The 26,587-nt window shown below is 56.0% G+C and overlaps 1 long non-coding RNA gene across 1 annotated transcript; it reads right to left on the minus strand.

Annotated features, from left to right (window-relative positions):
* Positions 1 to 847: 847 nt before the first annotated feature.
* LOC118496917 lies at positions 848 to 1,959 on the minus strand. Its single transcript, XR_004899473.1, has 2 exons — positions 1,304 to 1,959; positions 848 to 1,093 (listed from the first exon to the last, which is right to left on the minus strand). It is a non-coding gene; the product is annotated as an uncharacterized LOC118496917 (long non-coding RNA).
* Positions 1,960 to 26,587: the final 24,628 nt, after the last annotated feature.

Consider the following 26,587-nt stretch of genomic DNA (forward strand, 5'->3'; position numbering starts at 1 on the left):
GCTACCAAGCTCGTCGTAATTTGTTGCAGCAGCCAGAGGAGACTAATGCAGATGCTGCGGGAAAGACAGACTGTCGGAGACTGAGGCAGGAGGTGGGGGCTGCAGAGGAACGATGGATGCAAGAGCGCCTTAGGGGCCAGAGCGGGCAGCCTTGCTGATGGCTGCATTGGCGTGGGGGCTAGGGGGGGCATGGAGGAGACAGCCAGGGTCTCTGGCTCCCTCCATTATCCCTAGGCTGATGCCTGGGACAGAAGGCTGGCCACCACGTGCCCCTGCTCTTGAGAAAGAACTCAGGGGAGGAGGTCCAGAAATAGTTGTAGGGAGATGGGAGAGCGACGGGGCTGAGCTGCCCAGGACCTCCCCTCTCCCGCCGGCCCAGCCTGTCCCACTGCCACCTCCTCCGGCAGGCCTCCCCGGCCACCCTGTCTCAGAGAGCTGCTCCCACCGCCCCTCCCCCCGGGCCTCAGTTTGCTTTGTGGGTCTCAGCCTTACCCTGCGTCCTGCATTTGTCTGTTTCTTTGCTGTCTGGCCCCCCGACTCGATCATCAGCCCCGTGAGAAGGGCTTTGTTCGATTTCTTCACTGTCCAACCTCCAGCACCGAGGAGCGCTCTGGCGTGAGAAGTGCTCGGTGCATAGTTGCAAGAGGAATGAATGCATCCCCATTTTCCAACAAGGGTACTAAGGAAAGCTGCAGTAAGCGAATGGGTTCACTTAGGGTCCCACGGTTGCCAAGTGCAGGGTCAGGATCGGAACCCAGAACTGATCCCAAAGTTCGCGCTAAGTAGCCCCCTTCCTCTCAACACCAACCTCACCGCCTGCGCTCCAGAAATGACCCCGTGGGGTGCGGCGCTCTGTCCTTCCAGAGATGTCAGACATTCTAAACACGGCACCTCGGAGCCTGCAGAGCGCCGGGCCTGCTGGGCGTCTCGCTAGGCAGGGAAACCGCGGCTCAGAGAGGCTGAGGTATTCTCCAGGGTGCACAGCTTGCCAGGGGCGGGGCTGCGATTCAGTCCCCTCTGCACCCACAGTGGGAGTTTTCTCTCACACTGGCAGCATGTTCCAGGCCCTAAGAAATAAGAAAGAAAGCCCTGGCTGGCGTAGCTCAGTGGATTGAGCGCGGGCTGGGAACCAAAGTGTCCCAGGTTCGATTCCCAGTCAGGGCACATGCCTGGGTTGCAGGCCATGACCCCCAGCAACCGCACATTGATGTTTCTCTCTCTCTCTCTTTCTCCCTCCCTTCCCTCTCTAAAAATAAATAAATAAAATCTTTAAAAAAAATTTTAAAAAGAAATAAGAAAGAACTTCTTGGTCTAAAAGGCAGAGGAGGAGTAGATCACGCTGCCCCTGGTCTGGACTGAGCCTGGAGGAGGCCAGCAAACACCCCGAGCTGGGAGCTGCTTGGAATTGAGGGCTGGGGGTTAGGGCCTGGGGCTATGGGGTCAGACTCCAGCTGTGCCCTTCCCCTGCTGTGTGACCCCAGGCAAGTGGCCTCCCCTCTCCGGTCCAGGGCTCTTTTGGTCACTCCAGCTAAAATTCTGGACAGAATAGATAAAGGCCGATCGAGCACATTTTAAAATAAAAAGGCCCAGCGTGTATGCTAGCTGACATTTTACATTAGCTTCTACTGCTCAGGGCATAGAAATGTGGTCATAATAAAATTTAATAAACTTAATTTTTAAAAATCAACAAAAAACAAAAGAGAGGTTTCTTTTCCTCTGGTGTAAATGAAGTCCAGATGCAGGCAGTTCAGGGCTAATCTGGAGACTTCAGAACACGCCCAGTGTCCCAGTGTCCTAGACTCCTTCCTGTTCACCCCTTGCCGTTCCTAAGCCGTGGCCCTCGGTCTCAGGGTCCGAGACGGAGGTCCCAGCACAGCCTTCCCATCTGCCCACCAGGTAGCAGGAAAAACAACAGAAGGTGTTGAGCAAAGGGCAGGCATCAGGCAAATCTTCAGCAAAGGCCGCCCACACTCCTGACTGTAACCCATTGGCCAGAACTTAGTCACATGGCCACCCCTAGCTGCAAGGGAAGCTGAAAAAAGCTGTCTTTATTCCACACAGCTGTGAACTCAGCTAAAAGTCGATCACACATTTGTCAATAGACTAGGTAAATTCAGATAGCAATAGATGCTGTGAATGGCCGAGACATAAATGGTGAGCAGGCCTGGGGGCTAGCATTTCTAGGCAAGGGGAACAGGAAGTGCACCCCGTGAGGCAGGAACAAGCCCGGTGTGGTGAAGAGACAGAAAGGAGACCCACGTGGCTGGAGCTGGGATGCACAGCCTGGAGGACACGAGGCCCTAGAAGTCAGCCAGGCTATATCCTGGGGGACACTGGGAGGCCCAGAGTGGAGTTCGGGGTTTTTTTCCTAAGCACAGCGGGGAGATACTGGAGGACTGAACTGAGGGGTGACTTGGCCTGCTGTGAGGTCCTTCGGGAGGACTCCGAGCTCCCTGGATCTTCACGACGTACCCGGAACCCTGCAGAGAGCTCTCCTCGTCCGTTCGTTAGCTCAGCGAATGGGCTGGAGCCACAGAAACAGCCCTCAGGAGAAGGGTACAGGCTGAGCAAACACACACATGCCTACCGACACAGCCCACAAGTTGTGAGTTCTCTGAGAAGACAAGGGCTGCGAAAGGGCCTGAGCTCATGGGGGGGCTAGACCTCCCCTTGGAAGGTGATATTTGGGCTGAAATGCGAACCGTCGGGAAGCATGACCCCGGGGAGGCCGAGGGAAGAAGGAGAGGACGTTCGGGGAGAGGGGACAGCTTGGGTGGAGGCCTGAAGGCGGCAGAGAGCCGCGTGTCTGAGAAACTCACCAGCCTCCGTGCTGGCAAGGGGGAGGGGGGGGCGAGGGGAGGTGAGCGGAGGGCAGGTCGCAGGAAGCTGGAAGGAAGGACTCAGGGTTTCCATGCTCTGGGCAGGATGATTTAGTAAGAGCTTTGACCCCAAATCCCTGGGCTAGGCCCGTGGCTGGATCCAAGACAAGCAGGGACCTAGCTCTGCTCGGAGGGTGTTTACAGGCTTGCTGGTGACTTGGCTGCCGCCTTCCTGTGGCTTGCTAGTCACCGGGCTCCGTGTGCAGGTACGTTCCTCTCTTGCCCCGCAGCCAAGAGTGGCCTCTGACTCAGCCTCCTGCCCCAGACGTGCCTTCCCGTCACCACCAAGGCCACTGTCCCCACCCCCATCCCTCTCTCCAAGGCTCAATACAATTGTACGATCCTAGCACCCCCAAAAAGCATCTGACTCTCCGACCAGACCTACCCATTTCACGGAGGGAGAAACTGAGGTCCCGTGAAGAAGGGACCCTTCCCCTGAAGTCTCACTCCAGGGTTGGGGCAGAGCCAAGGCCTGGTACTAAGGCTCCTGATACCTGGCCCTAAATTTTCACACTGTTTAATTTCAAAAGAAGAAGGAGGCAGTGGGGAGGGAAGATGGGAGGGCCTGAGAAAGTCTAACTCAAATTGAACTTCTACGTGTGAACCCTTCCCAGGAGAGGAGAAGGAATTAGCATACACTCCCTGCATGCCAGGTGCCTCACCCACGTGAGCTTTTTCGGTGGAATCCTCACAGACACACAGTGAAATGGATACAGTGACATCCTCTAAACGGTCTGGAAAACAGAGAGGCAGTCCAACCCAGCCTGTGTCACACAGCAGCTACCTGGAAGTGGGAAGATCTGAACCTGGGTCAGGCTGCGGTCCCTAACCCCAAGCACTCCACAGTTGCCACGGCTGCGTCCAGCCCGGTGCCTTCTCTGTTTCCCTCCTTGTAGCTGTTGCAGCCTCCACTTTCAAAGGTAAACAACTGAGGTTTTTTTCCTGGCTGCCCACAAGCCTGCAGATGTGTTTCCTTTGGCCCTCATGGCATTTTAATAAAATTTGAGCCAATGTTCACAAATCAAGAGATTTTACTAAAAAAAAACAAAAAAACCCCCAGACTTCTATCTCCCTTAAAACACTGGAAGATTTGACAGTGGGGAGCCCATATTCCGCCTGACAGCAACCACGGGGTCTCGCCCATTCCCCACACTCCCCACCCCTCCCTGCTGCCCCCCACCCCTGAACAAAACAGGGTTCTTCTTTGAAGAAGGAGGGAGTCTGGCTTTCAGGCAGACAAAAATGGGCGTCTTCATGGTGTAAACTTCAGCTTCTTGCGGAAGTCTCAGCAACACGGCAGTGAAGGAGTGAAAAGGCAGAAACAGGCACCAATGGACCTGGTGCAGACAGGCGATGGGTGGGTAGAGGAGTTTCAGGAGCTGGGAGACGGCATCTCACCGGGGCTCCTCATCTGGGGTCCCCGTCCCGGCTCGGCCCGGAGCCAGCCATGGGGCCCTGGGAAAGTCCCCTCTCCTCTCGGGGCCTCGGTTTCCTGGCAGTTTGTGGGAATGTGGGCACGGGTGGAAGCAGGGTCCCTTATGGGTCCTTTGCTCTGTTTGAGAAATCGATCCAGAAACCCTTTGGGTTACTTGGGATGACCTAAAGGCTGTGGGTTCCAGGGCTCCAAGGAAATTCGGCTCTGGGAGTGCAGGAAAACTTCCAGCATCTTCCACGGAAGGAGACCCTTGATAAATGGCAACGGATGATCCTCAAAGGAAGTATGGGGAGAGGAACAGCCGTGAGCTCCTGCGGGTTCCTGGCACTTGACATACATTTCCGTGCTTTATTTCCCTGTTTTCTGTGTGGCCTCAGAGAAGCGCTTAACTACCACCTTGTGCCTTAGTTTCCCCATCTAGGAAACAGGATGCGGTTGAGACTGCGAGTTATCCCTCAGTATCCTGCCCTGTTCCACAGTGGTGGACTCATAGCTGAATCTGGGGCTGTCTCTAGAAAGACTACATTTCCCAGCCTCCCTTGTTGTTAGATGTGACCATGTGACCAGTTTTGACCAATTGGATGTGATCAAGCAATCTGGACAACTTCCAAGTGGTGCTTGAGGGGAAAGGATAAGCCTTTCCCCCTTTCCTTTTCCTGCTGTCTGGAATGTGAGGTGTGAGGTCAACACACCTTGCCCCCCGAGACCAGGCAACACCCTAAGGCGGGGAGAACAACAGCAGCAGCCTGGGCTCGAAAATATGGAGCTGCCGTATGAGCCCCAACGTGGTAAGTGGGTTGTGAAGACTCAACGCATCGACACACGTAAATCACTGAACACGGGCCTCGGAACAGAGTCCGCACTTGTGTAAGGGCTTGCTGCTGGGTCCAGGGCAGTGGCTGTCGGCCAGAGGCAGCGCGGTACCCTGCATTTAGTAATGTCTGGAGACATTTCTGATGGTCACGGCTGGGAAAGTGGCCCTGGCCCTGGCCCTGGCCCTGGCCCTGGCGCGCAGAGGGGAGAGGCCGGGCGTGCTGCTAAATGTCCCACAATGCACAGGACAGCACCCCCACCACAGAGAATGAACTACCTGGCCCCGCAGGTCAGCAGGGCCGTGGTTGAGGAAGCTGGTCTAAAGGGGTGAGGCCCACCACTGACCTGGCGCCCAGCGCGGGGGAGGGGGAGCGGGGAGGCCTCACGAGTTCCAGGCAACGGGCGGGAGGCTTTGATTTCCTCTGCAGGAAGGCGTCCCCCTGCCCCAGGGTGTGTTTATGTCACGCCCCCTCTCTGCCTGCCCAGGCCCCCTCAGAGGGCCAGGGGATTTGCATCGGGGAAACCAGAACCCCAGCACGGTCCTGCAGCTACGTCCCTGCCGTCTCCCACGCCTCCCGAGGTGGCGAGGGGCATGCTCAGACAGCTCTGCGTTCCTCCCCACCCGCCCCGAGGCCAGCCAGACCAGTTTCCGGGTGGTGGGCGGAGGGCACCGTGCCATCCGAACTCGGTCCAGCTTTCCCAGGCAGGGGGGAAGGAGAGCCCGGCTTTGCTCCTGGAATGCGGGGCCCGCACCATTGGGGCTGCCTGCCCGGATGAGGGACGGCCGAACGCTGATCAGGACTTGCGGACTGTTGAGGAAACTGCTTCCTAGAGAAAAAAAAATCCAAATCTCTCTTCCCCAAATTCCTAGGATGTGGTGCGCCCCAGCCTCCCGGGATGGCAGGGCAGGCTTCCAGAACTTTCCATCCCAGCCACACAAAAACCAACAGACTGGAGCAAAAGCCACCCCGCCCCCTCCGGAGGAATTCCGGAGACTTGCTGAAAACTCGAGAGGAAGCGGTGCCCACGCTAACGCGCTCAGAGGCATCTGCCCCGGTAAGCCGTCACTCGTTCGCCAGACGTGGGCCGCACCCCACTGGTCGCCAGCCCCACGGCTTCCAGGGGGCAGTGCCGGCTTCTCTCTGCCGAGGGCTCTCTCTGGCCCCCGAAGCCCACTGAGCCCACGCAAGACAAGCCAGAGGTGCCCCAGGGCTCGGGCCCTGGCAGCAGCCCTCCCCCAGGGACTGGTGGGAGGTGGTGGCTAAAAACCGGGGCCTGTTCTACCCTGGTCCCAGAGCGCCCCGCTGGGACTGAGCCTCAGGGGCCCACCACGGTAACGGGCTCATAAAGGTATCCTGGGTGGCTGCTGCCTTCCCCGTCCCTGTCTCAGGTCCCCACTCCCTTACTTTCTGGGGCCCCCTCCCCAAAACACGATTTATGCCCTTGTTTTGCTTTGGGGGACACCCAACCTGAGGCCTACACATGCTATGAGTCAGATACACAGATATGTGGGGATCAGAAGGGACATGGCTACCCGCCCCCCATACCCCAGGAGCTCACAATCAGGCAGGAAGCCAGGCTCAGCTCTAACAGGCGTGCAAAAGCAGAACTACAAATGGGGATGAAGGCTCGCACCGTGGACACACACGAGACCTCGTTAAAACCCTCCGACGGCTGTCCTCTGCTTCCAGGTCAAAATCCAGAGTCCTTGTTGGGGCCCAAAGGGCCCTGCACGACCTGCCACCCCGTGGCCCTTCTTGAGCTCCCCTCTCCCTGCTGTGCTCCTGCCACTGTGGCCTCCCAGCTCTTTCTGAACTGTGCTGGGCATGTTCCTGCCTCAGGGCCTTTGCACTTCCCATTCCCTCTCTTTGGTGTGCTTCCCCCAGATCTTCCCTCGGCCGGCTCCTCCTTGACTTACCAAAACCTCACCTCCTCAGGGAGGCCCCCACTGCCTCCCCCAAGTCACTCTCTGGCCACTTCACCCCGTTTGTTTATTTCATATCAATCTGAAGATATTTTGTCTGTCGACTTGTTTATGGGATGATCCCCAAATGTGAGCTCCGTGAGGGCAGGGGCTGTCTCTCAGTGCCTGGAACAAATCCTAAAGCCGAGTAGCTGCTCTGTGGATGTGTGTTGGATAAGTGGCTGGACGTGTAAGTGATGCAAAGGAACAACAAGTAAATGAATGATATAAGGATGTTTGACAGGGCGCCAAATCTTATCTGGAAAATCAGGGAAGGCTTCCTGGAAGCAGTGACGTTGATGTTGCTATGTGAACAGGGATGGAGCATTCACTGGGCCAAAGGGGCCGGTGGGGCTCTGCAGGCAGAGGAAACGTCATGTGCGAATGCTCAGAGGGAGATCCCAGAGGTCACGCCAGAACTCTGCAGAGAACCTCTGTAAACTGACCCTCTGTAAAAGGTGGTCAGTTTAATTGAATTATTTAATTTTTATGGAGGTATAGTTGACATAAAACATTATAGCTTCAAGTGTACAACCCAATGATCTGTACCTGTTATGAAATGGTCACCACAATAAATCTTACTAACGCCCCTCACCATACATAGTTACAAAAACTTTTCCTTATGATAAGAACTGTTAAGATCTCCTCCCTTAGCAACAACGCCCCAACACGTAATACGGTGTTATTGACCAAGAGCGTCGTGCTGCAGGCTACATCCCCATCACGTACGTATTTCATAACCAAAATGTGTACTTTTTGACCCCCTGCGCCCATTTCGCTCATCCCCAGGCCTCTCTCTGGCCACCATCAATCTGTTCTTTGCATCCCTGAGCTCCCTTTTTTGTTTCTTTGGATTACGTGTTATTCGTCTTTTTCTGTCTGACTTATTTTCTTAGCACGATGCTGTTTCTGAGTCCCGGCTCGTGCAAACCACGCGGCAGTGAACGTGGGTGTGAACACATCTTTTTGAATCAGTGTTTCGGGTTTCTTTGGACGAACACCCAGACGTGGAATTGCTGGGCTGTGGGATAGTTCTGTGTTCACTGTTCTGAGGAGCCTTCGCACTGTTTTTCACGGTGGCCGCACCGGTTCACGATCTCACCCACAGTGCGTGGGGGGCTCCCCTGTCTCCACATCCTCGCCAGCACCTGTCCTTCGTTTGCTGACTTCACTGTGTGTGGTTCGGGTCCGCATTTCCCTGCTGATCAAGGATGCTGAGCATCTTCTCACGGGCCTGTTGGCCGTCTTTTTTTTTTTTAATTTTTAAATTTATTTTTATAGAGAGGGGAAAGGAAGGAGAAAGAGAGGAGGAGAAACATCATGTGTGGTTGGTTGCCTCTCACATGGCCCCCCACTAGGGACCTGGCCTGCAACCCAGGCATGTGCCCTGACCAGGAATCGAACCAGCGACCCTTTGGTTTGCAGCCCATGCTCAATGCACTGGGGAAAAGGTTTATTCTCCTTTCCCCAGACTGGGGTCAGTCTCCTTGGGGAAAAGGTTTATTCAGATCCTCTGTCCATTTTTTAATAGGATTGTTTGTTTGTTTGTTTGTTTTTGCTGTTGAGTTGTATGAGTTCTTTCTATATTTTGGACCTTAGCTCCCTATCAGATATACGATTTACAAATATCTCCTCCCGCTCAGTGGGCTGCCTTTTCACTTTGTTGGTGGTTTCCTTGGCTGTGCAGAAGCTTTTTAGTTTGTTGTGGCCCCACTTGTTTATTTTTATTTCTGTCGCCCTTTAGTTTTAGTGACAAATTCAAAAAAATCGTTGCCACGACCAGTGTCAAGGAGCCTGCTGCCTGTTTCCGTCTGGGGATTTCATGGTTTCAGGTCTTTACTCCATTTTGAGTTCCTTTTCTGCGTCTGGTGGACCAAGACGTTTCTCAATACTTTCCCACCTACTGTGTGCCAGGCTCCTAAGCACAAGCGGGGCAGAGCAGGCACGTCGCTGTCCCCTGGTGGTTCCCATGGGTGGGGAGGACAGATGAGGACCGAGGAGCCGGGAACATGTGTGTCCCCAAAGGCGGAGTGGCCCTGCAGCGTCTCATGTCACCTCGCACGGGAGACGCTTGTTTCCTGGAACACCCCAGCCAGATGCTCTGTAGAAGCACACAGAGGGCACATGCATGCACACACATGGGGCACACATGCACACACGAAATGCGCGTGCCACACGTGCACCAGCGCGCACACTCACAGCGGATGGAGAATTCCCTGAACTGCCCGCCCGTCGGAAGGAAGTGAGGGGAGCACTCAGTATCATTCCTTTTGGTTTTTAAATGATTTCGTCAGTCATCCCGCACCCGTGTGATCGCCATGAGCCCGGGGCTGCAAATCCTTGATTTCAAGAATGAATGAAACTGGGCTACGCCATTGACATTACACTGGATACACCCACATAGATTCTCCCTGCTGCCGCCTCCGCCCCCATTAAGTTTGGCAAGAGCCGACGGCGGGAGCCGAGGCCGGCCCTGTCCCTCGCAGGTTCTGCATCGAGTGCTGGGGAGGCGCCAGGCTCTATCTTCCGGCCTCCGGCGCGGGGCTCACGGCCTGCCCCTCCCAGCAGTCAGGGAAGGACTCCAGCTGGCCGCACAGGCCTCCCGTCCCCAGTGCCGCCACAGTGCCGGTGCTCCCTCTCCATGGCCCCATCTCATCCCAGTGTCTGTCACCAGTGGCTCCAGACAGCCCTTCTCCCCCTGCCTGGCCGGGGCCTGCCGTAGGGCCCGCCCACCGGGGCCCTGGAGACTGGAGATGCTGCGCCTTCCCTGGGGAGCTCGGCAGCCCGCAGCGCCCAGAGGACTCGGGGACGATGGAACCTGATGTTCTTGTAACTCCCAGGCACCAGTCACTTGCCTCCAGGCATACACTCATGTCCTTCGACAGAAGGGGTTTGACCTGGGGACTGGTTCCACGTGGTGGAGAAGTCGCAGAAGGGCGAGACCATCCAGAGCAGGGAGCTGCCACAATCCCTGGGGCTGGGAGGACAGGAGGCGGGGTGGGTCAGTGACGCCAGGGAACCAGCTGGATGAGGCTGGAACCAGGGAGAGACCGCAGACACCTGGGAGCGCCTCTCACAGCCGAGGCTCAGAGAGGGGCTTCTCTCTTTCCCTCCCGCCCTCCCACCCGCCAGTGCAGCTCCCAGGCCAGGCGCGGGAGGAAGCCAGAGGGCTGGGGAGTGGGGACAGACAGCTCTGCAGAGCAGAGCAGGAGAAGAGCAGGGCCCAGGGCCGAGAGCCAACGTGCCGTCACTGTCACAGACCCGCCCCTCAGGTCTCTGGCCCTCCTGCCACCACACCCTGGGGATCAACATCTCAAAAGCCTTTAGGAGCCCAGCAGAAATGAAAGGGGTAAAAAAAAAAAACAACCCACGTGGTGCTGCATAGCAACTGACCTGTCTCCAGATCAAGCAGACAGCAGGGAGAGGTGAGGACTGGGGCAAACTGGCGAGTGTGCGTCCCGTCTAAAGAAGCAGCCCCCACTCCGCTCCATGCGGTTCCTGCCAATGAGGAATGCAGGCCCAAGTCTGCCAGGGTGCTCCTGAGAAGACAGAGGTTCGGATTTTTAGACCAAATCTCCCAATCTCTAAAGGTTGGCGATCAGTCTGATTTCTGTAGGTGTGGCGCCAACTGTAAAGGACAAGCAAAACACACATCCATAGTTGGGACTGGTGGTCTGTGACATCTATGTCACGGAGCCGTGGGAAAGATGGTGCCCAGCTGTGGCCTACTGGTCCAGATTGCGCAATGACTAAATGTTTGTTGACTGACAGTGATGGCAGGAGGCTCACTGAAAATCTCCAAAACAAGACCATCAGTCCGACCGTCCCCGTCTATATTCCAACGCAAAGTTATTTTCTCCAATCACGATATCCCTCTGGTGCCTTTACATTTCCATAATCACTCACATTAACAAGGATTTGGATTCATTAAATGTCCCCTGTGTGCCAGACTCTGGGAAACAATTCTTATGTAAAGTCGAATTAGCCAGGCCCCTCCTCCCCGTCGCTCAGAGTCTCATGAAGGACCATGCCCATGAAGGGGATTCAATGCAGGGGCTGCGTCTGCTAAGTGCACCATCTGTTGCACAGGGCCAGGCACATAGTAGGTGCCCAATATATGTTCTGGTCAACTGAATAAATACAAGGTAATACTAGTTATGCTAGCATGCATTCTCAGCAAGAGCAAAAAACACTGTAGGTTTTACAAAGGGCCACAGGACGTAAGTAGATATATACCATAGTTTGTGTGCTTAAATTTCACTGGGGGAGGGGCGTTGGCGAGTAGCAAGAAGGTATCTATCTACAAAGGCTCCTGGGTGTGGATAGGTTGAGAAACAGTTGTAGAGGGAAGCATGTGGCTGTGGGAGCACGCAGTAGGGACCCTTAACCCCACCTGGGTGATCCCAGAAGACTTCCTGGAGGAGGAGGCATTTCCATTCATTCTAAAACCATATGAAAAGTCAGCAAGCCGACTCTGTAAAGGGCCTCATCACAACTATTTAGACTCCACAGGTCTCTGCTGTCACAACTACCCAATTCTGCTGCTGTAGACCACACGCAGTCATAGATAGTACTTAAATAGGTGCGGCTGTGTCCCAATAAAACTTTATACATAAAAACAGGCGCTAGGCCCGATTTGGCCCCCAGGCCTTGGTTTACCCACCCCAGTCTGAACAGTGAGAAAGGGAACGCCAGGGAGGAAACAGCGTGAGCAGAGGTGTGGGGTGCGGGGAGCTGGGGAATTGGGAAACAGCCAGCCCTGTGGTTTTCCTTCTCCCTGGGGCACGGGGAGACACCTCTGTTTACACAAAGACTGGCGCGGTCACACAGGCCGAGCACAGGATCCCGAAGTCGTGCGGCTGCAGGGGTTTGCCTAGCGCCTACCCGTGCTGGACCGTGCACCAGGCAGGCACTGGGGACGCAGCGACGGACAAGATCGCTGCTGCTGGGTCCTAAAGCCCCGCCAGGCGGGTAGGTTTTGTTTAGTGTGTCGACTAAATGGATGGATGGATGACTGTATGGATGGATGGATGAGTGGGGGAGACGAACATTAAATACTCAGACACACGAGCAAACAAATACGCAATCAAATACGGCTTCTGCACTAGCGGTGCAACCTGGAGGAAGTTACCTAACCTCTCTGTGCCCCAGGAGGTTAATGCAACGGGCAGAACCAGCCCGTGGGGGCTGCTCTGTGAAGGCAGCCCCTGCTGTTCTTTCAAGTCTGTCCGCTGTGAAACAAACGTGGAGTGTTTAACAGTACCTGGGAGCTGAGCAGGTGCATGAGAGAGAGAGAGGAGGGGACTCCTTTGGATCCGGGAGTCGGGGAGGGCCTCTGAGAAGGTAGCGGTCAAGGCTGGCCTGGCCACATCCTGTGAGTCTATCCTGGAATTACTGTAGTAATGAGCACGGCCCCAGCGCCCTGCATGCCCTGCGGCCTGGCCTCACCGAGGCAGGTAATTATAAGACACCTGCCTCCCTGGAGTGCAGGGAGATGTCTTCTCTAATTAGAGTGTGAGTGTCAAGGGCTTTGAAATCTGAGGATAAAAGGGGGAAAGGGGTGAGGCTCTGGTCACAGGGCCAGGGTGCCCCACTGGAGCTCATGCATGAACCCCGAGAACTACTAGACTCATGGTCTTGTGGGCCCGCCTGGAGCTGAGCCTCTCTCAGGTCCCTAGTGGAGTTTAGGGGCAGTGGGAACCACACCGTGGGGGCAGGGGTGAGGGGAGGGGCAGTGCTTAAAGCGGCAGGCCCAGCACAGGACACCTCCAGGAGCTAAATCAGTATTCAATGTTTCCAATCCTGTTACACTATTGCTTTGATCGTTCTTGCTGTTGCCTGCCACTCACGAGCTGGGTCTCCCAGGGTGAGCGACTGACCCTCTCTGAGCCTCAGTTTTCTCTTCTTTAAAACGGGATGATTCCAGTTGTGCTAGATGCCGGTAAGGCACGTGGCACAGAACAGAGGGAGCAGCACTTCTCTTGCTGGCCGCCTAGGAAGCCATTACCTTGTGCCGGGCACCGCTTTAAGCCAATTGTGTGTGTTAACTCATTTAACCCCCACAAATGCTAACCTCACCTTCCAGACAAGGCCCTCAGGGCCACCAGGGAGAGACAGGCACTGCCCAGCCGTGGGGGCAGCCGTCAGTCACACAGAGCGGCGCCCTGGAAGCTCTGGTGCACAGAGGTTAAGCTGCTTGCTCAAGGTCACCCCCGGTACACAGCAGAACTGGGATTGGACCCCAGGCGCCTAACCCTCATTCGGATGGCTGTTGCCACGGGGGTTTCTGGGGTGCAGCGAAGTTGGTTTTCCCTTTGCACAGCCAGACAGGCACCAGCCTCACTCCACCAGCCTCTCGCTTCTCCTGCCCCAAAGCCTGTGTATTTCCAGGGACTGGAAATATTGTCCTTGTCTTCGACTTTTGCAAGAGCGATACATCCATGTGGCTGGGCATGCCGCAGTTTGAGGGAACCTGTGAAAAACACCAGGCCATCAAACCTCAGAGGCTGGCCCTGGGTATGTCCCTACCTCTGAAATCACACGCTCGAGGCCTTCGCTCGACAGACGGACTCGAAGAGGAAGGGAGCCAGCCCAGGGTCACCCGGCTGGGACGCGGCAGAGCGGGAACAGGCCTTCCAGGGGCCAACCTCGCTCTTCCCCGTCCCCACGTCTGACACCTCGGACTGGCAGCCCTCGAGCCAAACGCGGCCTGCAGCCTGTTTGATTTGGCCTGCACGGTGTTTTCCTACAGGTAAAATTTATCATCAGCATTTAAAGAAAAGGGTATCTCCAGGAATGATAGTCGAAATATTTAACCGGACTGGCCGGGGCATCTACTTTCAGAGTGGACGCTGTCAGTGCAGCTGAAGCCATGGATATTGTAAGAAAACGCCATAAAAATGGAACAGTCTAGAAAAGGCAGAACCGTGGACACACGGAAAGGATCAGTAGCGGTGACGGGGGAGGGGGGAGGGAGGGCCGGGCAGAGCCCAGAGGGCTTTCAGAGCACGGACACGACTCTGCGTGACACGAGAATGGCGGACAGATGTCATTTCGTATTTGTCCAAACCCACAGAATGAATGCACGCCCCGCAGAGTGACCCCTGAAGTCACCTGCAGACTCTGGGTGACAATGGTGTGTCCATGCGGGCTCCCTGATGGTAACAAATGTCCCACTTGCGGCGTAGGGGGTGTCGATAGCAGGGAACCTGAGTGTGGAAAGGGCAGGGGAGATGTGGGCATTCCCTGTGCTTTCAGCTCTCTCCAGCTGTGAACTTACAGCTCTCTGAAAAGTCTGTGGGAGAACAGACGGTGTGTCTGCGCTGCTGTCACATTGTCTCGGGGCCGCAGTGCGCTGTCGCCGTGTGTGCCCGGGTCTGCCAGGCCCCTGAGCCCACCGAGTTCCCGGCATTGCCTGCACGGATGGACCCTGGGCGTGGCTCGGGCGGCTCGGGCGCAGAGGCTCCTTGGGAATCTCTTGATGGGAAAGGGACCAGGCGAAAGTGCGGCCCGCTGGCGCTGGCCAACGGAGAGGACAGGGCCGCGATGACAGCCACCTTTCTCAGACCCCGCTCAGCATCTCCCGGGGCTGGGCCTCCTGTGCGTTTTCCACCGGGCGGGACGGAGCGAGCCGGCCTTGAATCACCTGTCCTCTGCCCAGGCCTGCGGTGGGCGGGGCCTGCGATGGGCGGGGGCTGCGGTGGGCGGGGCCTGCAGGGCAGTCTCGCTCTGCACCACGGCCTGCGCAGTCACGGCTTTGAGACGGAAATGTTGCCGACCTGTGAGCTTAGGATAAAAGTGGGCAGGACACGGACTCTCAGCATCTGTCTTCCTGCCCTGAGAAGGCAACCCTACGATCACGCCCCTCCTGATAAATCAGATCGACTTCACTGTTGGTGGTTTACTTGTTACAATCACTGGTTCGTTAACAAACACTTATCGAGCACCAAGCATGTCCACAGGAGACCCTGAGTAGACGTAGCAGGACCGTTGCCGGGGCTGCTCAGCGGCCAGTTGTTGTTTGTGCCTGTCCGTCGCCCCAGCTGCTAGTCCCAGCACCACGGTTTTCCTTTGGGGGATCGCTCCTCCCTGGCTCTCACTGCACGTGGCTCAGAAGGGCCTGGGTGTCTTCCCAACGAGAGCGGTAGAGGGGCCCGGCCTGGGCAGTGAGCATGCGCCTTTCCCCAGCCCCGGGGATTGGTTCTGGGGTAAGCATGTGACCCACGTCTGGCCAACCAGAGTCACCCCCAGACTTGTGCTGGGTCCATAGGAGAGGCAGCTTCTCTCCCCTTGGCTGGCTGACCAGCCAGAATGAAAGCCCAGGAAAAGCTGAGGACTCTCTTTGCCACCGCACAGGGTGACCCCATGGGACAGAGCTGACTGCTGGAGAGAGCATGATTCCTAGGCAACGGGTGTTCGTCTGGATCCAGCCTTTCCTGAAGCTCAGCCCATCTCAGGATTCTCCATTCATATAAACCAATGCATTCATACACACTTTTCTTTACATCTTCACCTGAGGACACTCTTTTGTTGCTTTTAGAGAGAGGGAAGGAAAGAGAGAGAAACATCCATTTGAGAAAGAAACATCAGCTGGCTGTCTCCAAGACACACCCCAACCAGGGGTCAAACCCGCAACTCAGCCACATGCCCCAACAGGGAACCGAACCCGCAACCCCCCAGCTACCAGATGATGCTCCACCCAACTGAGCCATACCAGCCAGGGCTCACACTTTTTTTCTTAAGCTGCTTTGAGTTGAGTTTGTCACTTTCAACCGAAGACCCAGACGATGCAAGTAGGTAAATAGCCATTTCCAGGCTGAAAAACAAGCAGCTACAGCAAAAACAGACCATGAGAAATCCACGTAGAGAAGTCCATGTAGAGAGTGACAAGGAGAGAAAACCAGTGCTGACTTCAGGGAAGAGGCAGCCTTTTGTGTTCTTCCCACAGAAGTTCATTATTCATTCAGAGTTTCGATATTCTAATGACAAGGACGGTTTTCCTAGTGATGACCAGGTCTCGGGCTCTGTACCGAGCCTTTTCCCAGCCCGTTCACCCTCACAACGGCACCTCGAAGGAAACGCCATTGCCCTCACTTCGTGGCACACGAATCGGAGGCTCAGAGAGGCGAGGTGACTTGCCCAAGGCCACACAGTGATGAGACGCTGAGACGCTGACTCCAAACCCCAGCCTTTTCACCCCTCAGCTGCACTGCCTCATTCCTGAAGTTTTGCCCAAAACATGTGTTACCAGGAGATGGTAAACAGATATGCAGAGACGAAAATAAAGTGGCGGACATGAACATGTGTCACCCAGAGCGCCTTCCAGGAAAGCCTTGCTGCTCAGCCATGGAGGGCGTGGTCAGCAGGCAGCTTCCAGCAACTTCGGGGGCCGCCTCGGCTGCAGAAAGCCCCCTCACCCCCGGCCATGCCCGTCTGAGCATTCGGGAGCAGAGGGGGTCCAGTGGGAACAGAGTGAGGAGGGGAGGGGGGCAGGAAACGAGGCTGAGGGGAGCAGGGAGGCGGGTCACCCCAGGGCGGCTGCAGGGGGCATGTGGATTAGCCGGCCCCGGTGCAGGGTGAAACTGCAGGGCCCCTTGCTCTGAAATTGTTGAGCATTTCAAGATGGTGACAGCAGAGCAGCAAACCGAGGGAAGGACCCTTCAGGGTACGGGGTGCTGTGCGGTCACCCGTGAGGTCAGCCCTGAAGCCACAGGTAGGAACTGGATTCTACTTTCTGTACAGGTGAGACACGAACCCTTGGGGACAGGAAGCGACTCTTTCCCAGTCCCACAGACGCCCAGTGTTGGAGTCAGGATTCGAATTCGGGTCTCGTTCTCACAACTGAAACACTAGCTGGGAGGGCCACAGGCAGACGGATGCCAGAGGCCGTGGGCGGCCAGGATTAGGGGTTTGCTGCCCTGAGACCCTGAGGTCAGAAGACCTAACACCTGTCCCCTCCTCACTTTCACCTTTCACAGTGGTGCCCACGTCCTCACACACCCAGCATCCCTTGCAGCTAAGGCAGGCTTGGGATCAGTCACGTGATCAGCTCTGCGCAGTGAGATGTGAGGGGAGCTCTTCTGCAGGTCCCAGGGGAACGCTTTTACTTTGGGCTCACAGGGACAGTGTGGCTGGTGCTGCCCTTCTTCCTCGTGCCTCCCTCAAGAAGAACAGAAGCACGCACCCTGAAACCCCAAGGGGGAAGCCGAGAGGAGTGCGGAGATGCCAGCGAGAGCCCTGATCCCCTCGAGCCACGAAGGCAAGACCGGCAGCCGCCTCCCTGAGAACTTTGTGTTACGCGGGGGAAATGAACTCCGGCTCATCTGAGCCAAGGTGCGCTGGATTTCCGGCTCCTTGCAGCCGGACGCATTTCTCTCCGTCACAGCCACAGGACAGACCGGCCGTAGGTTGCCCCGGGTCCCCACTGTACACACGGACAGACTGAGGTCTGACACAGAGAGGAACTTCCCTGGGTCTGGGTCCCCGGCGGAGTCACGAGTGCAGTGACTCATCGTGCAGGGCTCCTTCAGCTCACGCCGTCCCTCCCGGTCTATTGTGCACTTGACCAACAGCTGCTTCGTACATTACACATGTGGCGGTGTGACCTCGGTCCCGAGTCCTTCTGCTCTCTGACGTAAATAGCCCCCAGGCCACGGTCTCCATGCCTCCGGACCCGGGACAAGTTCCCACATCCTTTAAAAAGATGAGTTAACCAAATGCAGAGTCCGTGCTCCTGGAAAGGTGTGAGTCACGCATCGAGGAACAGAAGGTTCGCAGCCAGGGCTCTGCCCATCACGCTCCCGGTCCTGTGCCCCCTCCCCCCTGCACGCAGGCTTCCATGGAGCCTGTTTACTGAAGCTCTGACTCACCCACAGCAGCTTTCGGTCAGCTCTGACACTCACATCGTTTTCTGCTCTTTCTGTGCCCAGCTGGTGGCCTCTAATTAGGTGCCATCAACTTCCTGTCTCTGTCCATGTTGCCTTTCCCCCTGTTTTTTAGAGGACTCTCTAACTATTACAGAGACAATGATGAATAATAATAGCGATCGCAGTAATGGCAGCACTTACTCTAAGTGCTTGAAGTGAACTTTAATTTCTCTGCCCTCAGAAATCACCATCTAAGGAGTATTACTATTAGGACTTCACGGGCAAGAAAACTAAGGCTGAGGAAAGCCAGGTCACGCGCCCAGGGTGCCAGAGGCCCAGACCGATCGGCCCTGGCAGGGTCGTCTCAGGCCGCACTGCCGAGGTTCAGGCTGCAGCGACACTCACTGCTGACTTGGAGGGCACCTGCAAGTTGACACTCGGGGGTGTATTTGGCGTCCCGAGACTTCATAAAGGACCAAGGCCCTTTGCACTCTCCCTTGCCACCATCGTCATCAGCAAGTCACCAGCTTGTCCGCAGGCTGGTCACCTAACGTCACAAGGTGCCTGTCACAGCTCACTCATCACCACTCTGCACAACAATGTCCAAGGCAGGAAGGAAAGGAAAGAGGCAAATACGTCTCTCACCTCACGGGCCTCTTTCTTATCAGAGAGGAAACGCTTTCCCAGAATCCCCCAGCAGAGCTTCCCTTTGGCCAGACCTGGGTCACGTGGCCGCCCCTGGGCCCATCACAGGTCCCGGAGAACACAATGGACAGGACTCCCTTAAACCGAGTGTGGCTTGTTTCCCAGGGCTGGCACGGGGCCGCTGAAAAAAGTCAGGGTGTCAGCAGGGGGGAGGGGAGGTGCGGCCGTTGGCAAGGCAACCCCCAGGGTCTGACACCCAGCATTTAAAAAACGCTTAGTAGAGACGCCACTGCTGGTTTGCAAGATTATTGTAGGTGGTACGCAGATGAGGTTGTGTGTGTGTGCGTGTGCTTTAAAGTTTAGTATTTATTAAATATTTACGTGCATTTGAAAAATACATGTACCACTAACTCATCAGAACCATGGATATTATTTCTCCAGATGAAACTATTAGATTCTAGGGTTTTTTTTTTTTAAACTACATCAGTTCAAGAAAAATGGTAAGTCCTATTTCATTTACTCCAGGATCTGGCAACCGTAAGAGTAGGAAACACTGTTCTGCGTTATCCCGCTTGGCCTTTTCCCCAGCTTCTCAAAGGCGTTCTGCCTTCCGCCCCCCTCGTGAGGGATGTAAACACCCACAGAGATTTTTGCATCATCTGCAAATGTGATTCAAATGCAGCCTCCAGCTCAAATTTAACCCAGGCTTCCTCGGCTGGGAAGGACAGGCAGCGTGACCCCTGTCCTCTCCTGGTAAGCCACCTCTGTCTCGGCGGCTTCACAGCTGGACGGGGCCTCCCCGCCAGCCAGCGGCGGCCACGGATACTATTTCTGAAAGAACGAGATACAGATATTAAACTGAGTGGCCGCGTGGGGTTCTCATCCTGGCTGGGAATTTTCAAACTCCCCTCAGACTTGAGTTCTTTTCATTCACACAGGAGCCCAAGGGTCCGTGGCAAGAACCGGATGGATAAATTACAGCCCGGCGACATGATGAGCTACGCTGGAGCTTTTCTTCAAAGGAATAAGGTAAAGTAACACATGCTGATATCAAAAGGCCTCCAGGGTCTATGGCGGTGTGTGCAGGAGCAACCAGGGACAGACACACCTTTTCCAGAAAGATCGACAGGATCCCCAGCACAAATACTGCGGTGTGCCACGGCAGCACAAAGCAGCCACCGACGGCCCTCGAACACGCGGGCAGGACCGTGTTCCAATAAAACTTTATTGACGGATGCTGAGATGTTCATATCACAATTCCCGTGTATCATAACGTATCATCCTTCTTGTGATTTTTTTCCCCCAACCACCTAAAAAGGTAAGAAAATGCAAAAACCACCCTCAGCTTGCAGGCGGTGCCAATCCATGCGGGAGGGTGGATTTGGTCTACGAGCTGGCGTTTGCTGATCCCTCATGTAAACCACTGGTGCCAAAGAAATGATAGAGAAACGTAGGAGACAGAAAGAGATGTTACGGGGTGTGTGTGTGTGTGTGTGTGTGTGTGAGTGAGCGTGATATCCGGAGAGTGAAAAAGGTCTGTGTGCCCATCTACAAGGCCAGGTGAGAAACAGACAAGAGGAAGCGCTTCTGCAGAGGGCTGCTGGGAGAGAGCAGGTGACAGCAGGAAGGAGATATTTTTCACTGCCGGCCTTTCACACTGTTTGAATTTTGCTCCACGTGTGTGTGTCGCTTCGACAAGACAGACACTTTTGCCGAAGCGAAAAGGATTCCTACGTCCCCTCAACCCAGGCCCCCAAAAACGATGATCTCAATAAGCGCAGTACGCAACCATGGTACAACTCCAGGGGGCGCTGTCCCCAGGGTCACGTACAGAACAGAGCCCCCTGGACCAGGGCCAGGCTCACCCAGTGGGCGACAAAACGCGTCCCCGGCATTTGTCTGAAGTAAAATTAATGAGCAAATATTGAGGAAGCCTGGTTGGGGCGGACACTGTGGGAGGGGCACTCAAGTCTCGCTATTTTCGTTCTAGGCTGTTCCTTCTCTGGGTCCCAGTAAACCCATGTTCTGCCAATATTTACTTTTGATCTTTGCTCCAGAGTGGAGGGAAGATGCCGGGGCTCAGCGTAAATATGAGGGTGGAACTGAGAGTTATGAGAAGAGAAAGGAACTCGCCCTGAAATAAAATCGCTTCGAGAACTCAAATACGAAAATGCCACTTGTTTCTCAGAAGCACTCAAGGGCCAAGTCGGCTTGTTCAACACCCTCTCCTGGGACTCCACTCGGCTTTCCCGGAAATTTGGGGTTCTATGAGACGCATCAGGAAGCAATTTCGCCCTAGGCTAGAGACCGCGGAGGGCAGCACCCCACCCCGGGTTAGCAGTGGACAGGTATTTCTGATCGGCGATGGTGCCAAGACATTTCACATAAAGGCCGACGTGTCTGGCTTCCCCTGAAACGTTGTACTGGGAGCTCAGCCACCTTGGGCCCCCATCCCCACGCGGAAACTGTGGGCTGTACTCAGGTGGGAGTTGCACCTTTCTGCTGGGACGAGGGCTACCAGGTAGCCATGGTCCCCACCACTCCCTGTCACCCTCCATCAGGGCTGCTTCACTCATGTCTTTCTTTTATACTCCATTCACGCTCAACCAGCATTTACTGAGCACTTACTACGTGCCGGGCACTGGGATTAGAGCTGTGAACAGGCAAAAATTCCTCAGCTCTGGCAACTTATGGGCCAGAAATGGGGTGGAGGGGAGAGAGAGAGAGAGAGAGAGAATCTACACAGCACAGGTGAGTCCAGCCAACAGATCCTGTCTTTGTCCCCGAGCACAAGACGGCCCCTCCATTCAGTGGCTTTGATGCCCTAAGAGTCCATAGTGCACTATGGTTGAGAGAGTTATTCTCTCAATGTGTTTTCTAGGGTGATTCTGATTCCACGTGAAAGGAAACCTTCCCCCCACCCCCGCCGCCACCTCCCGCCCCAACAGAAATGGGATCCGTTCCATGTGCCGTTTTGTGCCTTACTTTTTCACAGAGTGACACCCTTAGAACTGCTCCCCAGGGAAGCTGCTTTTTCCTGGCCCTCTCTGTGAGGGGACGCTTTCGCGTGGCTCACACGGCATCTCGGTCTGGCCCGCGACACAGGCAAAGTCTCCCGAAATGCCATGAATCTTCGTAATGCTGAGTGAAAGAAGCCAGACGGGAAGGCACCCAGATTGTGTGATTCCATTTGTGTGAAGTTCAAAAGCAGTAAAACTGATCTCTGGGCTTCGGGTTCAGGACTTTGGTTGAACTCGGGGGGGGGGGGAGGGGACTCGCTGGGAGGGGACGTGAAAGGGGCTTCTGGAATGCCGTCTGTGTACCTGAGGGCTCCTCACAGGGCCGTGTCCGCTCGGTGACAATTCACTCCGTGATGCACGCACTTTTCTGTGCAATTAAAAAAAAACCCCACAGTGTTCTCAGAACCCAGGCTCTGCTGAATGGAAACGTGCATTCTGTGCTCTTGCCACACGTAGACACACGCAACTGTTTAGAGGGCTAGATAGGAAGTTGGGAAACCCCGGTCTGAGTGTTGGCTCGGCCACCGCTAGACGTGCAGCTCCGGACAGATGCCTGAACCTCTCTGAGCCTCCCTGTCTTCCTCGGGACTCCTCTCCAAGCCCACGAGGCCCACGGGACGCACCTCTGCCAGCCGCTCCCACGGGGTCTCCCAACCCTCCCTGCTGTTTGTGTGAGCTCCGGCCACACGGGCCACCATTCTGTCCCTCCTACAGCCGTGCTTCCTGCAGCCTCGGGCCCCTGTGCCGCCTGCTCCTGCCGCCCGGTGCTGTCCTCTGCCTGCTTTTCTCGAGCTTGGTTCTTTCTTCCCCATTCCCGTCTCCGTTCAAGGGCCACCTCCTCTGTGAGCCCCTCGCTGACGGCTCCCCACACCAGCCACCATTGGTGGCATTTCCTGGCCTCCTCTTCTTCCCTCCTCCTCTGATGACCCAGAATCGCCACGTTCGCGTGGCTGCTGTTGTTTGCTTGTTGCCTGTTTCACGCTCCCTCTCCTCCCTCTCGCCCCACCCACTCCATGAGATCGGGGATCTCGATTGTCTGGTTCGTCGCCACATCCTCGTCGCCCACCAGAATGAATATCTGTGGGTTGAATTAATCGGTCTACACAGTGATCTAATTCTACTTTATAGAATCCTGGAGGAGTTCCAGGAGGTGGTGTTTCGGAAGTGCATTTTAAGCAGCCGGGTTTATAAAGCAGGGGAGGACTTCGAAAGCCTTGCTCGCCTGTGGTGGACTCCATTGGGAGGGACCGCGCCAGGCTGAGGATTCCCCTGGAGCTATACCTTTAGTGATCTGACCTGTGCCCAGAGTTACGTCACTTCCTCCTGCAGCTCCTCTTTCATGCTGCTGGCCATTTGCCTGGAACACAGTCGCTGATGTTCACACTCATTTCTGCAACATCTCTGTACTTATCTGTTTCTATAATATCGCAGCACCGTGGTGGAGAGTCGTTCAGAAGGCACAAGCCGTGAAAAATGTGTCTGCGGCCTTCCGACCCCCGCCCCGGAGGAGGCGTTTCCAGGCGCCCCGTGAACCCTTCCGGAAATGTCTGTACCTGAACGGGCACGTGGAGGGGCAGGCCGCCTTGTCTGTCGCACGTAAAGGACCCGCTTACGCACACGGCTCTGGGTCCTCCCGCTCTCTTTCTCATTGCCGCTGTACCATCCCTTTCCCCATCACTGCACACGGACGGGTTTTGGCCTTTTGAGAGACCCTGTGGCACTTGGGTAGGAGTTAGTCCCTTCCCCTCCCGATGGACACAGAGGGTGGCTCCGGACTTCTGCGGGGCAGACGGTGCCGCAGGGAAGGCCCTGGCACGTGGGTCTCTGGGCCCAGGACAGGCGCTGGGCCCCTCTGAGCCTGTCGAAGGGACCAAAGCTCACCCTTCCCTAGTGTCATCTCCACCCCCCCCCCCCCCCACCAAATAGCCTCCCTGGTGTTTGTGTTTTGGCCTTTGAAAGGCTTTTCCAGAATTGACTTTGGCTTCTTGGCCTGAACTCTGAAGTGTTTGAGCTGATAAGACAGCGGGCTTGGCCCAGGGGGAGGGGAGTCAACAGTTACCTCGGAGGCCCTCGCCCCAGCGCAGGAGGGGGCCGCGGCCCCTCCGGGCTCGCCCCACCGCCAGCAGCAGGCGGTGCCGACCCAGGCGGGTGAGTCCCTGCTGGGTCCCAGACAGGCCTGGGAAGCGGCGGAGGCTGGGAGGCAGCCGCGGGCAGGCAGGCCGCTCCTCCGCGGTTCCTTGCGACCTTCAAGCGCCGTGCTGAGAGCGCCCGGCGAGGGCCGGCGTCTTTACCGGAGCCTCTTCTAAAGCAAACAAGACACTATGGGCAAGTCGGAGCAAAGTCCTGGCAGAGCCGAAGGCTCAGGCACATCCCGAAGAGGCCTCGCGCCCTGCGGGGCCCGCGGGGGCCACAGACCGGCCCTGTCTCCGTGGCTGTGACAGGCGACGCCGCCAGGCCCCGGCAGCGTCTGCACGCACCAGTGGCTGTTACCTCATCCTGGGGTGTTCACCTGCCCAGCACTGACTGAGGTCCCTACCACAGAAATGAACCAGTCTGTTCAGATTCCCGCCTTCCAGAACTTTCTCTGGTCTAGAATGGCAGAGAAATGACAAACAGGCAAGAAGTGCCCAGGGTGCTGGGTGCTACAATGGGGCACAGACAGGCTGTGGGGGCCAGTGGGAGTGCTACCCAGCCTAGGGTGGGAGGAGGCCTCCCCAGCTGGCTCCCTGGGGCTCCCTGGGGCTCCCTGGGCCCACAGCCTCTATGCTACCTGGCCCTCCCCACCTTGCAGTCAAGGTCAGCATCGTTGCCAGCTGGTCTGCACTCCGTGCCCACTCCTGCCTTGGGGCCTCATTTCACTGCTCCCTCCGCCTGCAGCATCCTCACCTCCCACCTCCTCAGCGGAGAAGTCACCTCCTCCTCCAGGAAGCCCTTCCTGATGCCCCGGGATGGGCCTGGCGCCTCCTCAGGACTGCAACACGCTCCTGTACATCCCTGGCCCAGCTCGGGTCACTCGGGACTGAGGCACCTGTTCGTGGATGACAAAGTGGTCCAGGATCCAGGCCCTGTGACTGGCCCACCTGGATTCAAATGCTGGCTCCCCTCTTAGCTGTAATACCGTGGGCCACAGTTTTCTCATCTGGAAAATGGGCATTTTGGTGACACACACCTCATAGGACGAATGGGAGGAAGAGGAGATTTAACGCAAGTGATGAGAACAGCATCTGGCCCAGAGTTCACGCTCAGTAAAGGTTGGCGGATGGTTGCAATCCGCCCCGTCTCCCATCTTGCTCACAGACTGTAGTAGTTGCTCACTTAACGCTTGCTGGATGAATGACGGCAGCCCTTCAAACAAGTTTGTGAAGATGAGCCGTGGGGGAGGGGGGTGCTCGTGACATGAAGGAAAAGTTTTAAAAAACACAACACTAAATAGTAGGACAGCCTGATTTACAGTTGGGCACGTGTGTGCACGTGTGTGTGTGCATGCACGCACACGTGTGCACATGTGGGCGCGCACACCGGTGCCTGGCTGAGGAGAAAGAACAAAAACAGAATGTTCAATGTGGTTGCATTAGAAGGATGGGACAAAGAATAATTTTTCTTCTCTGTTGTTTGATGTGTTTTTTTCCTCCTCTTCTTTAATAAGCATTGTTTCCATTTAAATGGGAAGAAAATAACAACGGGGCTAGAGAAGGAGCCGCGAGCCCTTTCTGTGCCACGCAGTTTTCCCACAAACCGGGGCGGGGCAGGGCAGGGTGGGGTGGGGCGGGGCGGGTGCTCGGAGAAAAAGCCGCCCTTTAGAAGTGAAGCAAGAGTGGGAAAACCAGAGCCATCCGGGCAGTGGCCAGTGGCGGTGTCAGCTGACCTGGGGGAAGTTGTACGAATAATGACAAAGCAACCCCCTCCCAGCACGGGGCACGGTGGGGCGTCCTGGGTGCTGCCACTTCCGCAGAGCCTCCCCAGACCCCCAGTCTGGGCCAGCAGCCTGTCTGACAGCACAGCCCCCACCTCCCGGCAGCCTGGTGTGGATCACACCACTGTGACTGTAGGGGGTCTACCGTGTGCCCCCTTCCAGTGCATTACCTGACCCAGCCTGGCCCCGACAGCCTGCCTGCAGTCAAGCCCTAGGTCACTATCGGTAGCCCCATTTCAAAGGCAGGGAACGGGCTCAAAAGGTGGATTCCTTTGCCCAAGGTTGCCCAGCTGGTAAATGGCAGAGTCCGAATCTCACACGGTTGGGTTCCATCCTTGTCTGTGGTTGGCATCACTCCTCTCGTTTCTCCTAAAGGAGATGGTGAATTTCTAGAGGGAAGGGATTAGGTCACCATCTTTCTCATGGATGGGTGGGTGGGTGGATGGATGGGTGGACAGATGGACAGATGGTGGGTAGATGGATGGGTGGTGGACAGATGGGTGGATGGATGGATAGATGGGTGGGTGGATGGATGATGACAGATGGGTGGATGGATGGGTGGACAGATGGACAGATGGGTGGGTGGGTAGATGGATGGGTGGATGGGTGGGTAGATGATGGACAGATCGGTGGATGGATGGATGGATGGATGGGTGGGTGGATAGATGGACAGATGGGTGGGTGGGTGGATGGATGGATGGATGGATGGGTGGTAGATGGATGGGTGGATGGATGGGTGGGTGGATGGATGGGTGGGTGGATAGATGGGTGGATAGTGGATAGATGGGTAGGTGGATGGATGAGGAGCTGGGTGGATGGATGGGTGGGTGGGTGGATGGATGGTGGATGGATGGGTGGATAGATGGACAGATGGGTGGGTGGGTGGATGGATGGATGGGTGGGTGGATGGATGGTGGATAGATGGGTGGATAGTGGATAGATGGGTGGGTGGATGGATGAGGAGCTGGGTGGATGGGTAGAAGGACACATGGGTAGATGGTGGGTAGACGGACGGATAGAGGAGCGGGTGTGTGGAATGCACACATGGAATGAA

This window comes from Phyllostomus discolor, chromosome 9 (genome assembly GCF_004126475.2).
Source record: "Phyllostomus discolor isolate MPI-MPIP mPhyDis1 chromosome 9, mPhyDis1.pri.v3, whole genome shotgun sequence".
Lineage (NCBI taxonomy): Eukaryota > Metazoa > Chordata > Mammalia > Chiroptera > Phyllostomidae > Phyllostomus > Phyllostomus discolor.